The 16062-nt window shown below is 48.3% G+C and overlaps 1 long non-coding RNA gene across 2 annotated transcripts in view; it reads left to right on the top strand.

The window, feature by feature from the left end:
• The window catches only part of LOC143170839 (uncharacterized), a 38417-nt gene extending 22572 nt beyond the window's left edge, over positions 1–15845 (top strand). For both annotated transcript variants that reach the window (XR_012997107.1, XR_012997106.1), the window contains 5 exons: positions 394–512; positions 3828–3880; positions 6946–6996; positions 7572–7717; positions 9050–15845. This is a non-coding gene — a long non-coding RNA (uncharacterized LOC143170839). The remainder of the gene's footprint in view (positions 1–393; positions 513–3827; positions 3881–6945; positions 6997–7571; positions 7718–9049) is intronic.
• The last annotated feature ends 217 nt before the right edge of the window (positions 15846–16062 follow it).

The following is a 16062-nucleotide window of genomic DNA, read 5'->3' as shown; positions in this document are numbered from 1 at the left end:
TGCAGTACATCTTTCTTGGAGTAACAGTTTTAAGGGACTCGGTCTCTTAAGACAGGGTGAGGAAGTGATTCGACAACAAACTCCTGTGAGGAGACGAGACCAAAGTTTGAAAGGTGAAACTGGGGAAGTTCACATAAAAAATGTGAAGTTTCAGTATTTGGCCAGTTTCAGTATTAATAACCAGTTGCTTATGGGGGAACGGAAAGATTTTCTACTATCTGAGGTCTTTACACTAAGAAGGGACAGCATTCTGAAAGATGCCTTAGCTTGAACAGAGTTGGGCTTGCCAGCAGCCTCCAGCTGGGCTCTCTGGTGGGTCAGACGAGATGCCCATATCACCCCTTCTGACCTTCGAACCCGGATCTGAACCCTGCTGCCTCACCTGTTTTCCAGGGTGAGCTGATCAGTTTAGCCAAACAGTGCGACCTGCCGGTGAGGAAGGTGGAGAGGTGGTTCCAGCACCGGAGGAACACAGACCGACCCAGCCTGACGAAGAAGTTTTGCGAGGCCTGGTGAGCAGGAGCACAAGCCATGAGCAGCAGGGGCCCTTCACCAGAGCTGAGCTCCGCGGGCAGCTCGCTGCCTCCCCGCCTGCCCTCCACCCTACGCAGAGAGCACCCCAGCTCCGCTGCTTCCCCGCCTGCCCTCCACCCTACGCAGAGAGCATCCCAGCTCCGCTGCTTCCCCGCCTGCCCTCCACCCTGCGCAGAGAGCATCCCAGCTCCACCGCCTCCCCACTTGCTCTCCACCCTGCGCAGAGAGCATCCTGGGTCTTCCCTGCCCCACCTGATTCTTCTGCAGCTCTCTGCTGCTTCTCTGTTACTGAAACATTCCTTGCTTTTCCCCTTTATTTTCACTCCCAAGTCTCCTTTTACTCCTGTCTCATGTTTATTCCTTATAGGGCCTCTGTTTCTGACTTTGTAAGACTGGCATTGTGCTTTGAAACACAATTGTACCTGAAAAACTCCCTATTGTTTTGCATCTTACTGCTCCTTGCTGCTTTACTGCTGTTTCGGTGCCTCCAAAACAGTCAGCCTTTCTGTTGCCTTTCCCATGACTTCCCTTTGCTTCACCGTAAGCTGATTCCTTCTGCAGCATCTTTTCTGCAACCGTTCTGCACGCTGTTGCTTTCAAAAGTCACAGGCAGCGGGCTAGATTGTGTTCTGCTGCCAGTTGACTTCAGCATCCTGAAAGTCAAAAACCAGCACCCTTTTATAGGGGCAGAAAAAGGGGCTTATGTGAAAGCTTGTGTTTTCCAAAGAGCAAAACTCTTCTTGGAAAAAGCTGTGTGGAAATCGTCCTTATTATTGGCTTTAAACTAAAGGGGGGTAGATTTAGACTAGATATAAGGAAGAAATTTTTTACGCTGAGGGTGGTGAGACACTGGCCCAGGTTGCCCAGAGAGGTGGTGGATGCCCCATTCCTGGAAACATTCCAGGTCAGGTTGGACGGGGCTCTGAGCAACCTGATCTAGCTGGAGATGTCCCTGCCCACGGCAGGGGGGTTGGACTAGATGAGCTTTAGAGGTCCCTTCCAGCCCAAACTATTCTATGATTCTATGATTATGTGGAGGCACAAAATAAATCCCACATCAGCCAGTTTTGTGAATCTTGGTCCTGGCTGAGCTTTTCACAGTAAAGGAGGAGTCTCAAGAGCTTGCTTGTAAAGTCTTACTTATGAGTGGCTGCTCTGCTATTCGTGTAAGGAAGAAGTTTCTCCCAGGAAAGCCACAGAGGTGAAAGAAATCATTAAATACCTGCAGTGCTATTCATCTGTCTAAAAGTGTGTATCCATAGGGTAGGCATTAACTCTGAGCTATTCACCTTGTGCTCCATTTAAAACCCAACTTCTAATTCAACCCCTGCCTAAAACCCTGAATTGAGAAAGAAAAAAGAAAAAAAAAGGGGTGTGTATTATTTATTTATAATATTCCAGATAGTTGCAGTTAGAAATATTTAAAAAATCCATGGACAAAGAGTTTTAAAGCAACCATGCTTAATCTGCTTCCATCAAGATGAAATCTAAGTTCTCCCTGCACTCAGCTGACTTGCAGTAAATAGTAACAGTAGATAGTAAACAGTAAATTCTTTTCTGACTCAATTTACCAAGGACGGTGTCCTTCCACCTGCCCTCTGTCACCATGTAGAAAGAATCTTTCCAATGTGATGTAGTAGCTTTGTACAGTTTGTCTCTCTTGGAGCTCCTGGGGGTTTCATTGACAGGTGGAGTCTCTCTCTCTCTCAAAATGTAGTTACTTCTGATTTGTTACGGAGATTTTTGGAAATTCAAGGACTGGTTTAGACAGTTTTACTCCTTTGAAGATTTCCTGTGTTTAGTTTATTAACAACTTGTTTATTCTGTTGGGGAGAAATTCCCCTCATTCCTTACTATTTGTGTGTATATTCAGTGTGACCTGCCTCTGTCCACTGAACTTGGCAAACAGTTCATGTACCTCTGTGTGGGTTTAATGTGGGTAAATCATTACCAGCTCTTGACTGAGACCAAACATGACAGTAATTAATTACTTTACATGATAATGAATTTAGCATGCCTAATCTCCAAAAGCCTAGGGGGGGAGATTGGCATTGTTTGACTTTCACAAATGCATCTGCTAGTGCTGGGAAGGCTTGGGATGACTATCTGAGTGATTTTAGTCAGCGGGATTCTTGTATTTTCTGCCATCTCTAAAGCAGAAGAATTGCTCTTTGTGAAGTCTGTTGAATGTGCTAGTGACATGCAATGACATAGACAGTGGGTTCGAGTGCACCCTCAGCAAGTTTGCAGATGACACCAAGCTGAGTGGTGCAGTCGGCATGCTGGAGGGACGGGATGCCATCCAGAGGGACCTGGACAAGCTGGAGAAGTGGGCCTGTGTGAACCTCATGAGGTTTAACAAGGCCAAGTGCAAGGTCCTGCCCCGGGGTTGGGGCAACCCCCAGTATCAATACAGGCTGGGGGATGAAGGGATGGAGAGCAGCCCTGCCGAGAAGGACTTGGGGTACTGGTGGACGAAAAGCTGGACATGAGCCAGCAATGTGCGCTGGCAGCCCAGAAGGCCAACCGTATCCTGGGCTGCATCCAAAGCAGCGTGGCCAGCAGGTCGAGGGAGGGGATTCTGCCCCTCTGCTCTGCTCTGGTGAGACCCCCCTGCAGCACTGCGTCCAGCTCTGGGGTCCTCAGCATAAGAAAGACACGGACCTGTTGGAGCGGGTCCAGAAGAGGGCCAGGAAAATGATCAGGGGGATGGAACACCTCTGCTATGAGGAAAGGCTGAGAGAGTTGGGGTTGTTCAGCCTGGAGAAGAGAAGGCTTCGGGGAGACCTTCTTGCAGCCTGTCAGTACTTAAAGGGGGTTTATGAAAAAGATGGGGGCAAACTTTTTAGCAGGGCCTGTTGCGACAGGACAAGGGGGAATGGCTTTAAACTAAAGGGGGGTAGATTTAGACTAGATACAAGGAAGAAATTTTTTATGCTGAGGGTGGTGAAACACTGTCACAGGTTGCCCAGAGAGGTGGTGGATGCCCCATCCCTGGAACCATTCCAGGTCAGGTTGGACGGGGCTCTGAGCAACCTGATCTAGTTGAAGATGTCGCTGCCCACGGCAGGGGGGTTGGACTAGATGGCCTTTAGAGGTCCCTTCCAACCCAAACTATTCTATCATTCTATGAAAGAGCCACTCCTGTTATCATCTGGGCAAACCTTGAACATATTAGTGTATGTCTTTGCCTTAATAGTGTCATTCTTTGAATGAGTGTGATTGATACACAGAATTGCAGCTTGGTGGTTAATGAATGGGATTCTAACGTACTTTGCTTTGTTTGTTTGTAGCTGGAGGTTTACATTTTACTTCTTTCTTCACTGGATTTGCTGTCCTGTACGATGTGAGTACACCAGCAGTGCCACCTGCTGTTCTACCTAGCCAGTGCCTGCAAGAATGGCAGATTTTGTTGTCAAACATGTCCTTTCAGACCTTCTTATAGAGGTTTTCCCACCAGGTCAGTGTGTATCCTCTGCACAGCACACTTAATGAGACCACAAACATATTGGACCATGCTTATTTTAAAAACTCCAACTCAAAACCAAGAGGTTTCCTCTTCTTCTGGCAAAGCAGAAGACAATTAGGACTGGGTAAAAATAAATTTCTGTGGGGCAGGAGATAGAACACTTACCTGAGATGGAAGCTGCAGGGCCTGTTTGTGTGTTGTATCCAATACCTGTTTAAGGTAAAAAACTCAGGCTTCCTTTGGAGCATGGACTGCAATTTAATAATTTATTAATTTTCTTTTCCTTACCCAAGGTGTGAGAGGTTCAGGCTCATGCCTCTGCCTTTTCTCTGATTTGATAAATAATGAGTTCTCTTGATATAAACAGAACTGCCTCAACAGAAGACTGAGACTTGAATGATTGTCGTGGTTTAATCTCAGTCAGCAATTAAGCACCACACAGCCGCTCGCTCACTCCCCCCCACCCGGTGGGATGGGGGAGAGAATTGGAAGAGCACAAGTTAGAAAGACTCGTGGGTTGAGATAAAAACAGTTTAATAATTGAAATAAAATGATAATAATAATATGATAATAATAATAATAATACACAAAACAAGTGATGCACAGCACAATTGCTCACCACCCGCTGACCGATGCCCAGCCAGTCCCCGAGCAGCGGCCCCCCCGGCCAGCTTTTCCCAGTTTATGTACTGAGCATGACGTCACATGGTATGGAATGTCCCTTTGGCCAGTTTGGCTGTGCCCCCTCCCAGCTTCTTGTGCACCTCCAGCCTCCTCAGTCAGTAGAGCATGGGAAGCTGAAAAGTCCTTGGCTAGTGTAAGCATTACCTAGCAACAACTAAAACACCGGTGTGTTATCAACTTTGTTCTCATCCTAAATCCAAAACACTGTACCAGCTACTAGAAAGGAAATTAACTCTATCCCTGCCGAAACCAGGACAATGATACAGGTTTGAATCTTTGAGGCAGAAGAGGTAACCATGCATATGCTCTAATCACTGAGCTGTGTTCGCTGAGCTGGGACAAGGGGCACCGGTCATCCTGTGGCTGTGTTTTAAATGTTCCTCTGGCTCTTTTGCTGAGTCCGATTCCTTAGGTGAGCTTTGCAAAAGTCTTCTACACCAGCATCTTCTGAGGGGTTAAGTAATGGAAAACCTGCAGATCCCAAGACAGCAGGCACAAACTATGGTTGTAACTGCTCATAACAAGTTCTTCATAACAAGTGAAGAACTTTTGGACTTATATTCTGACTTGAAAGTCAGTATAAGGTACCCTAGGAGTATGAGGATTACAGGATGACCCAGCAGAGGAGAGAAGGTGTCTAAATCCCAACTGCAGTGTTTTGTGGATCTGAACATCAAAATAGAAGGCTATTCTTTGAGGCCAACTATGCGTGTTTGTATGGATGACCTGCTTAGCATAGTACAAGAGCCCTGTGGCAACAGAAGGGGCAAAATCCTGTTCTTCTGCATGTTATCTGACCATTCTAGGAATGAAAGATCATCTTCACTTTTCATGAAAGTCTTTTCTTTATTCAGTACACATCTTCCAGTTTTCACAAAAAAAGGAGGCATCTGTCCTATGGGCAACAGCTCTAGATCCTGCAGCAAATAGCATGTTACTCTGTTATCTAAAATTGTACCAAAATGACTACATTAAAAAGAAGGACAAAGAATTAATGTGACGGTGTATTTGCATGTGACATTTCCTGACTTTTGCGTGTTTACTTTGTAATCTGAGTAGTATTTTAACATGCATTTGTTTTTGTGAAACACCCTTCTTTCTTTAGAAAAAAGCAAATGTTTAAATTCTGTATGAGTAGCTTTAGGCTGGTGGCAAAAACCTCTGCCCCATGACTCAGTGAAATAGCAATGGAAAGTTATCTCACAATAGGCCACCAGAAAACACCTTTACTTGCTGAGAGTAGAGGAATGATGACATTCGGGGATCTGGGGCTCCTTTCTAGTTTAGGTAACACAGTGTGCCATAGTTGTTTCAGAGTTTTTGCTTTGTCCTCTCTGATTCTCTGTCACACATCTCTCCTGGTTCTGTACCTGTATTTGCTGTAAATCCTACTCCCAACCCCACTCCCAGCCAGGAGGAGGCTGTGTCTACTCCTAATTACCACTGCTCGCAAAAACTACTGCTTCCTGCTTCCCTTCCATATTGCTCATGCACCAGCAGGTGCTCAGTGAGAGAAGGAGAAATGTTGTCGTCTTGCTCTTAGCTCTGATATCTGGAGCCTTGTAGAACTGTTAGAGAAAATTACCCTTACAGATGTGACATAGAATATGTTCCATCACTGTATGCTCTAGGACGTGCTTGCTCTGATCAAATCTGGGCACAGCTCCATGCTGGAAGAACTTTTGGGGACTTCAGTTGCCATGTTTCTATGAAAGTTTCAAAGCTGCCAAGTTCTAAACTACCATTTTTCTATGAAGTGTGAACAAAGTAGGATCTTTTCAGAGGTTCATTACTTAACAGACTGAAGCATGATCCTCACCGTTAGAGGAAAAACCACGTTCCTGACACACAAGTTTTCAGCCTTCTTACCACGTTTAAGTATTGTTGTCCAAATCATAGGGATTCTTAATGAAACAGTTGTAAGAATATTTTAATATATTCAAAACATAACCATCACCACCCAAACTTGTAGAAGGCTGCAACAAGTTGGTAGAAATCTTCTCTGAGCTGTTTTATTTGGAACTGAGCTAAACAGCATGTGAAATTTCAGCGCAATAGCCACAAATCGGCAATGTCACAAGCAACTGCAAGTTCTTGTAGTGGAAATCTCTTGGCAACTGAATTCCAGACAGTGCGACCAGCTCTGCCTGTAATAAAATGCAAAAAGTCTGTAGTAGTAACAAACTAAAGGAGTTTCGCAGTTGATAAAAGAAGAATTCCTCTGGCATTCTCACATTCATGTTGCATTTTCTTTCCAGAAGCCTTGGCTTTGGGACCACAGAGAGTGCTGGACAGGATATCCACAACAGGTGAGTCATGCAAGAGGGAAAATTGCTGTTATAAATCATGTATTGTCTTTTGATATCTTTTGAAAATCAGGTTATATTAGTGACAAAAGAGAGGGCACTGCATTAAATTCAGACTCACGAGCCCTAAGAATTCAAAGCCAGATCCTCATCAAGGGAGGATTATGTCTTTGTAATCTGGTGTAATCTAAACACAATAGAGGATGAGTCGGGAGAGCAGGAGGAGACTGCAGAAGTAAAGGGAAAGTGAGAGTTCTGGCCAGGTGAGGCAAGAAACTGAAAAATGGGAATGCTCCAAGGTTGTTTAATTTGTAGAGGAAACTGAGGCCAGAGAAGGACACGTTGCCTGAGGAGAAGTAGTGAAGACTTCAGTGGAGAGTATCTAGAGCAGAGGACATGCTCTGAATGCTGTGTACTTTCAGCTATATTGAAGAATCGTGTCCACAGTGCTCCCCAAGGAGTTTGTTTCCCAGTGGAACTGGCAGTATGGCCAGTAGCAATACAGCATCATTCCCATTAGGTTCAGAGGATGCTCTCTTACAGTTTTACAATGTATACTCTGTGTTTTTGCACAACAGCACTGTGAGAAGCTGTCCAGTGGGTTGGAAAGCGTACATCTCTTATCAGCCCAGACCAGAATAACCTCAATGAAAATTGCCAGCTAGGCACAAAATCTGCTCCTTGTTCATCAACACAAGGAGCAAAGATGACAACCAAAAGCCAGGTACTTTTTTGCCCAGCTGCCTCCCTTGCTATTCCTACTCCTGTAACTTGAGAAGTTAAAAGAGTTAGAATGGGGCTTTACCTACTGAGCACAGAGCCTGCTCTGCCTTTCCCTTTATGTTTTTATGTGCTCTGAATTCTCTAGAGAAGACGACTGTTGCCTGTTCTATAGCAGGAGCCTTCCTATATCACACTGCTGTGGATGCCACAGCAGACATAGTAAAGAGAGCTAAATTTCATTAAAGTGAAAAATCTGATTTCAACTTTGGAAGAGGTTCCTCTCTCCTATGAGAGCAGCTGCTAAGTGTTTCTAGCAGGATAGTAATCTCCTGTATTATCATGCAGGGAGCTCCCATGCACAGGATTTTACAGTACTAGAATTTCCTGGGTAGGAAATAAAATTTTTCATTAATTGAAGAGGAGGCTGAAGGAAACTTGATCCCAGTACCAAGACGAAGTCAAGACTGCCTATGTTCCAGGGCTTTTGGTCTGGCAGTCAAAGTTAGAGCAAGACCCCATGACTGTACATCGACGTTGCAAACCCATAAAGGGAAATGTAACGCACAATTTTAACAGTGTGAGCCACAGGAAACATAACGGAACAAATGAGTGAAGAATGAGGTAGTATCTTTCAAGCCGAGTCTCCAAACAATCTGCTGTCGCTCAAAGGCAGAAATATTAGGGGCAAATCTGTAGTTCAGTGTAAAAGTCAAACCATACAAACAGGTGGTGCTTGAATAGGAATGTAAGACTAAAAGGATCGCTCGGGTCCTTGCGCCCTGTTCTGTACATTTGGAGTACATGTCTTTTCAAAAACAATCCAAGCCATCATAATGGCACACTGTGGTGGGTTGACTGTGGCTGGCCGCCATGTGCCCACCAAGCCGCTCTGTCTCCCGCCTCCTCAGCTGGACACGGGGGAGAAAATATGACGAAAGGTTCGTAGGTCAAGATAAGGACAGGGAGATCACTTACCAAATACCATCACGGACAAAACAGACTTGTCTTGGGGGAATTAATTCAATTTATTGCCAATCAAATCAGAGTAGGATAGTGAGAAATAAGAACAAATCTTAAAACACCTTCCCCCCACCCCTCTCTTCTTCCTGGGCTCAACTTCACTCCCGACTTCTCTATCTCCTCCCAAGCAGTGCAGGGGGACGGGGAATGGGGGTTGCGGTCGGTTCATCGCACGTTGTCTCTGCCGCTCCTTCCTCCTCACGCTCTTCCCCTGCTCCAGCGTGGGGTCCCACCCATGGGAGACAGTCGTCCGCGAACTTCTCCAATGTGAGCCCTTCCTCACAAACTGCTCCAGCATGCGTCCTTTCCACAGGGTGCAGTCTTTCCGGAGTGGACTGCTCTAGTGTGGGTCCTGCCAGAAGACCTGCTCCCGCGTGGGCAACTCTCCACAGGGCCACAGGTCCTGCCAGGAGCCTGCTCTAGCGCAGACTCTCCACAGGGTCACAGCCTCCTTTGGGCATCCATCTGCTCCGGCGTGGGGTCCTCCATGGGCTGCAGGTGGGTATCTGCTCCACCATGGACCTCCATGGGCTGCAGGGGGACAGCCTGCCTCACCATGGTCTTCACCACGGGCTGCAGGGGAATCTGCTCTGGCACCTGGAGCACCTCCTCCCCCTCCTTCTTCACTGACCTTGCTGTCTGCACAGTTGTTCCTCTCACATACTCGCCCTCATCTCTCCCAGCTGCTCTTGCCCAGCAGTTTTTATCCCTTCTTAAATATTTTATCACAGAGGTGCTAACACGGTTGCTGATGGGCTCAGCTTTGGCCAGCGTCAGGTCTGTCTTGGAGCTGGCTGAAATTTGCTCTGTTGGACATGGGGGAAGCTTCTAGCTTTTTCTCACAGAACCTACCCCTGTAGCCTGCCCCCTGCCCCGCTACCAAAACCTTGCTGTATAAACCCAATACGGGGAAAAAGAAGAAGTTGATTCAGCCGAGCTGAGCGGGGACCATAAGCTGCCTGGGTTGCGGCTGCCCCTCACTGACAAGCTGCATCTGCAGCCTCCTTGTGCCACGTGGCAAATGCATCTGTGACTATTGCCTATCCTGAAGGCCACGAACTCACGCCTGTGTCCCTGCTGCTCTGCCAGGAGCTTCTACAATGTGAGCAATGCTTTGGGGGGGCTGATCTGTTGGACTGCAACTGCTCCATCCCTGACCCGCAGCTGGTCCGGAGGATTGTGTCCCAGGTGCAGTTCTACCTCTCCAACAAGAACCTGGCCAAGGACACTTTCCTCCTGAAACACATCCAGAAGAACAAGATGGGATTCGTCAGCATCAAACTTCAAGAAGGTAGGCAGCCCATGGTGCTGGCCAGCTGGGGTGGGAAGTGGCCTTCATGTGGAGGATGTCAGGGTGTCTGGGTGTGTGTATGTCTCTGGTGGGGTGTATGGGGAGGTCCAGGCTCCGCTCAGGCTGTCTGTGTCCCGGCAAACATGCTGCTGCTGCTCCAGAAGCAAGAGCAAGAGCTACTTGCGGTAGCTGGTCCCGGTGGTGTCAGGGCTGCTGTTGGCCCTGGCTGCCCAAAATTTACGCTGATGTGCCCGACCAAGTGCAGGTCCTGTGCAAAGTACAGCAGCTCCTTCCTCCTGAAGCAGCCAATCTCCTGGACAGAGGGAAGGCAGTGTGGAGGGCAAGTGCTGCGCTTCCCAGCCTGGCTCCAGCCCTGCTCCAGCCAGCTCTGGGCTTATGTCGGGCTTGAAAATGAGGGCTGGAGGCTTCACGTGCCCCTTCCCCTCTTGCAGCACCCCTTCCCCACTCTTTCTTTCTGTCCTTGGGGAATTTGGTTCCCCCGATGGCTAATCTGGCCCCGGATCGCCTGCCGGAGGATCTACTGGGCGTGCACAGGCAGCCAGGCTGTGGTAGTCAGCGTCCTCTTCACCCACTCCTGGGGAAGCATGGGAAAGGCAGAGCACCCTTAGAGCAGGGAGCAGCAGGATGGGTGTCCCAGGGGTGCCGGGAGCAGGGCGTGCAGCGCTGTGCAGCACGTGCCGCGCTTCAACTTGTGTCTTGTTGCCGGAGCACAGGGAAAGAGGGAATCTGCCCCGAGCACAAAAACCTCCTTGAAGAGAGTGAGTGAGACTAAAAGCTGTATACAATCGCACAGTGGATGCCATTTTAGCCCTGCAACAAGAAATTTGTTCTTCAGCTTTGATAGTAGAACAAAATCATCTAGTACTTGCTCTGCTTCCCCTGCAACAAAGAGGTGTCTGTGCATTGGTTCATACCACCTGTTGCACCGACGTTAACAAATTTCAACAAATCAAACACGACGTCCATGATAACATTTCTGACCTTTTACATCCATTACATCAAATCACTTTCTGGTCTGTTTAGCTGGATACCATTCTAAATTTGAAAAAAAAAATTAACAAACGCTCTTACTATTGTAATATTAATTATCCTATTAATAATTTTTGTTTGGATTGTGATTAAGCTTTGGTTTGCCATATGTCATATAGCCAAACGCTTGAACACATCGATAGCCATTAATCTCATTTTTGCGCCCCCACTTGCAACAGTCCTCCTCCACCATCTCTCCGTTCACGCCCAGCCATTTCACATATGTAGAGGCAAGAGAGGCTTGCACCCTCTCTCTGCAGGGCTGCTAACCCAATCACTGGATCACGTCATTACCCATGCCATGGAGTCTGGCGAGACCCTCCTGACCTCGGATATGACATGGGACAGTGGAAAGCGCTTACATAGCATGCTTGCCCCGCTCACACAGCTGCACGGACCCACTGTCGCGGAGGCTCACAAAATCAAATTGGCGTCGTCGGCAGGATGGTTTCAATAGAGGAGTTATTAGCCGTTCTCCCCCAGGTATGAAATGGGCAAAGGAGAAGTAGTCTGACCCAGCAGCAGTCGCAGAGACAGTAGAACAATGCCGCGGAAATAATCGAAATGGTGAACGTAAAGGGACCATGTGTGCCATCCTGGGTGCCTGTCTAATTCAAGCGCAAGATCATTATAATTATTCCGGAATATTAGAAAAGAACAATTTAAAGAAGCAGTTAGAAATCGATTGTTTAAAAGGAGAACTGGAAAGAGAAAGAGAGCAGACGTGTCTGTTAGAACAAGAAATTGAGATCATGCTAGCACAAGCGAAAAGACCCCCCACTGTTGTCCAAATCCAAAAACAAATGGATCTGCCCCTCTGCGGGCGCAGATCCCGAGGATTGGGATGGGGACATCTGGGGAGACCCTGATGAAAATAGTTCAGAGGAAACGGAGGAGTTGGAGGGAAAAGAAGTGCAACCTCTTATTAAAAGAGAGGCACACGGGTCTTGTGGGGCAGGAACCCCTGAACCGCTGTCCGTACCACCCCCTCTACGGGACCTGAGCTCAGTGAATTACAAGCCAGGTTTTCACATAGACCGGGAGAAACAGAAACCAAGTGTTGTGTCGTGTCTCTTTAATGGGGGGGATCGGATACTGTTGAGTGAGGACGAGGCTAGAGGATTTTGGGGACCCGGAGTGTTTCTGAGTGACGGGCCGGCAGGCGACCAGTCGATCACGTCCCGAGTGGCTTATTGGGCTGGGGGTGTGGACTCCAAAGAGCGAGGGGAGCCTGTTACCATCCGAGTAAAAGGACTGTCGGAGTTAGCGGGAGGAGTACAAAAAGCTGCTTGTATCCAGGCAATGTATGAGAGGGGGCGGCAGGGGGTGCCGATGGCTGCGCTGGTGGACCCCAGCCACCTTAGACCTCTCATTAGAGGGCTGCCGGACGCCTTAAAAATACATGTTCAGTCTCTTGGGGAAAGGATCCAGAGGGCCATAGACCATAATTGGCAAAACCCTCAGAATCCGCCCGCGCACGTGCTGACTTGGGCAGAGACGTTACACGACATAGTCCCGACATAGTCCCTCACGGGCGTGAGAGGGGGTGGACTGATCCAGGCAGTGGCACGGCCGGGCGGGAATAGGAGGGTTCGACAAGCCAGCCGAAACCCCCACCCCGGATGGCCTCCCCACAGGGAGCCCGCACCTCCCTGAGATAGATGGGCTGGAGCCCACGATCCGGGAAGAAACGACCTTTGGCGAAAAGCCTTAGCGCTGGGAGTACCCCGGGCGATGCTGCACGGGCAGCCCACCGACCACAGCCAGAAACTGGTGGAATTGCTTGAGGGGAAAACCAAAGATCAAGGGAAAACACCGGCAACCACCCTCCCTCACAATAGCACAGACACAATTAACCCTTTCGCGTCCCCGTGAGGGGAACTGAATGAGTTAAAAAACTGGAAGCCGCGGTTTGGGGTTCGGGCCGCCCACTCCACATGGTGAATTCCTGCCAATGGTCCGCTGACAAGGAACCTTATATACGTACCCCCGTGGGTCTGAAGTGCATAAGTTTAGAGTTCTTAACTGATACAGGGGCCCCAATTAGTGTTCTAAATAAGCAACAAGCCGATGAGTTAGGAATTAAACCATCAAGAAAGACTATAAACATAATAGGGGTGATGGCTGCAGCAGAAAAATGTCCCATAGCTCAGACTCAACTTTGGCTACCTGGAGAAAAGCGGATGATGGCCGTGGAGGTCGCTGTAAGCCTTTATAAGGGAAATATATATTGGGATTTGATGTATTAGCGGGTAAGCGGTGGTGTTTACCTAACGGCAACGTGTGGAGTTTTGGAGATAGAGGAGCAGAGGCCGTCCATGTTAGGACCCTGCAGCTTGCTCCCGCACTACCGCAATCTAAAGTAACCTGCATTTCTCAATATCCGCTACCAACTGCAGCTGAACGGGGCATTTCAGAGGTAATTAGCGACCTCGAGAAGAGACAGATCATAAGTCGCACACGCTCCCCCTATAATTCTCCAGTCTGGCCAGTTCGTAAAGCCAGATGGGCGGTGGTGCCTAACGATTGACTGGCGAAGGTGAAACAATAATACCCCGCTGCTAACGGCTGCCGTCCCAAGTCTAACCTCCATAGTAACAGCAATACAGGCAGCTGCCCACCCGTGGATGGCCACCCTGGATGTCAAGGGTATGTTTTTCATGATCCCACTAGGAGAAGAGGATAAGCCTCAGTTTGCCTTTACTTGGGAAGGGACGCGATACACCTTTAATCGACTCCCACAAGGATACAAACACTCCCCCGCTGTTGCCCACAATGCCTTGGCCAAACTCCCCGACACAGTGGAGGTGCCGTCAGGCATCCACATATATCAGTACGTAGACGACGTCCCAGTTGGTGGAGATAATAAAGAACAGGTAGGGCAAGTGGCTGAAGCCACCTGGAACGAGTTGACTAAAAATGGGCTAGACATTCCACCTTCCAAATGTCAAGGTCCCGGGCAGGAAATGAAATTCCTAGGAGCCTGGTGGATAGCTGGAGCCGTTGCGGTGCCCGATGACACTCTAGCAGCTATTGAGGCAGGGCAAACTCCAGGCAATAAGACAGAATTACAGCCACTGTTGGGTACAGTGGGCTATTGGAGAAAACATACACCGGGGTTTTCGGTGAATGCTCGCCCTTTATATGACTTGCTCCGAAAGAATAAGGAATGGGATTGGACTCCACGACACACAGAGGCCCTTAATGTCCTAAAGGATGAACTTAAGACCTATCGGAGGCTAGGCCCACTACACTCACAAGAACCTGTAGAATGGGGGTTCGCAGAACATGCCTCCTAGTGTGGTATATTCCAAAAGGGACCGAGGGGGCCGGCTAGACCTTTATTAGTCTCTTCTACCTCATTCAAGGAGGCTGAACAACGGTACTCAGAGTGGGAGAAGGGACTCCTCTCACTTACCAGGGCAGTTAAGGAGGTGGAGAGGTTACGTACTTCGCAAGACATTATAGTACAAGGCCCTTTTCCTCTGCTAAATTCAATTCTCAAGGGATCACCCCCTCCTGAGGGAGTGGCCCAGAAGGCCACAACATGGAAGTGGTATGCCTATCCAGAGGGAGTTAGTCAGTTACTGTCATTAAGAGAGGGCCCGGTCAAAGCCTCTAAGCTCCAACAACCTCTGAATCCGGATCCGGTTTTGCTGGGCCAACCCTATAAACCTTCCCCGATCAAAAAGGCGCCTGAACTGACCGCAGGCTCAGGTACACAAGGAGTGTGGTTCACAGATGCACCTGCCCACTGAGTGGGATGTAAGTCACAATATAAAGCAGCGGCATTGGAAATTGGTACCGGGAAAACAATTACAGAAGAGAGGGAAGGTAGCACACAGGTAGGGGAGTGGCGCACCCTCCTGCTGGCAGCAGAGAATGGCGCTGCCATAATGTACACTGATTCCTACGCAACCTATAAGGGTGCCACAGAGTGGATATGCCAATGGGAATCCAATCAATGGGAAGTAGGCTGTACAAAAGTCTGGAGAGCTGGAGACCAGCAGCGATTGTTAGAAATAGGCAGATCACGACCCCTAAAGGTGGGATGGGTAAAAGCATGATGGTGTGCTCCCCCGCCCAACCTGACCTTTATCTCCTGTAACGCTGCTTAAGCGATAACTACCAGGGGCAGGCGTTAATGGATGCTGATGGTGATACTTCGTCCATTAACGAAGTGGATTCGGGAGCCAGATAACAACACAACAGCCCTTGGTTATTGTGAGAATACCATATTGTGGTATGTAAATATGACTGAGTCAATCATCTTACCCCTATAGATAGTGAGCAGCCCAAGAGCCCTTTGAGCTCTCCTGCACGGCAGCGGGCTGCATGCCAGGATCTCCCCTGGAGTAGGGACGCCTCTCAAGGTTACTCCTCGAGGTTGAGAGATTCCTTGCTGCTACAGATCCTCGGGAAGTGACTGATAGCATGCTAAACTTTGAAATCTTACCTAAGTGATATAAAGGATTGATTGCGCATATATAATCCTTTAGACATAAACCGTTGACCAAGACTGGGACTAGGGTTGGATCCAGCCGCACCTAAACTCCTCTCTGAGAAGTTTAGAAAGCAAGGGGGTCCTTTCTGAACCTCATGACTCAACGGGAGGGTCTCCCTGACAGTAATGTCTGACCCTGTCCTCTATGTAGTAAATAATCAAGTGTACCTTGCCATCGCATCTTGTTCACTGTCACATTTACCATTTAACTTTGTTAATTCACACTTTAACTCACTGTTTTCTATCAATAAAGTATTGTTGCTTCTCTCTTACGAGTGAAGTGCAGTCTCACTCCATCCGCGACAAAAAGGCCATGCAAGAAATGGGACCCTGGCTGCAAAATGGAGTCAACAGGTAGATCACCTAGCCCAAATTAAGGTAGTAGATAGTGAAAAGGAAGATTGGGGACAGGTGGCTGTGTGGCTGCACATTAAGCGAGGCCACTCGGGGAAAGCAGACCTCTATTACGAGTGTCAGTACC

This window comes from Aptenodytes patagonicus, chromosome 25 (assembly GCF_965638725.1).
Source record: "Aptenodytes patagonicus chromosome 25, bAptPat1.pri.cur, whole genome shotgun sequence".
NCBI lineage: Eukaryota > Metazoa > Chordata > Aves > Sphenisciformes > Spheniscidae > Aptenodytes > Aptenodytes patagonicus.
This window is presented reverse-complemented; position numbering and strand designations above follow the sequence as displayed.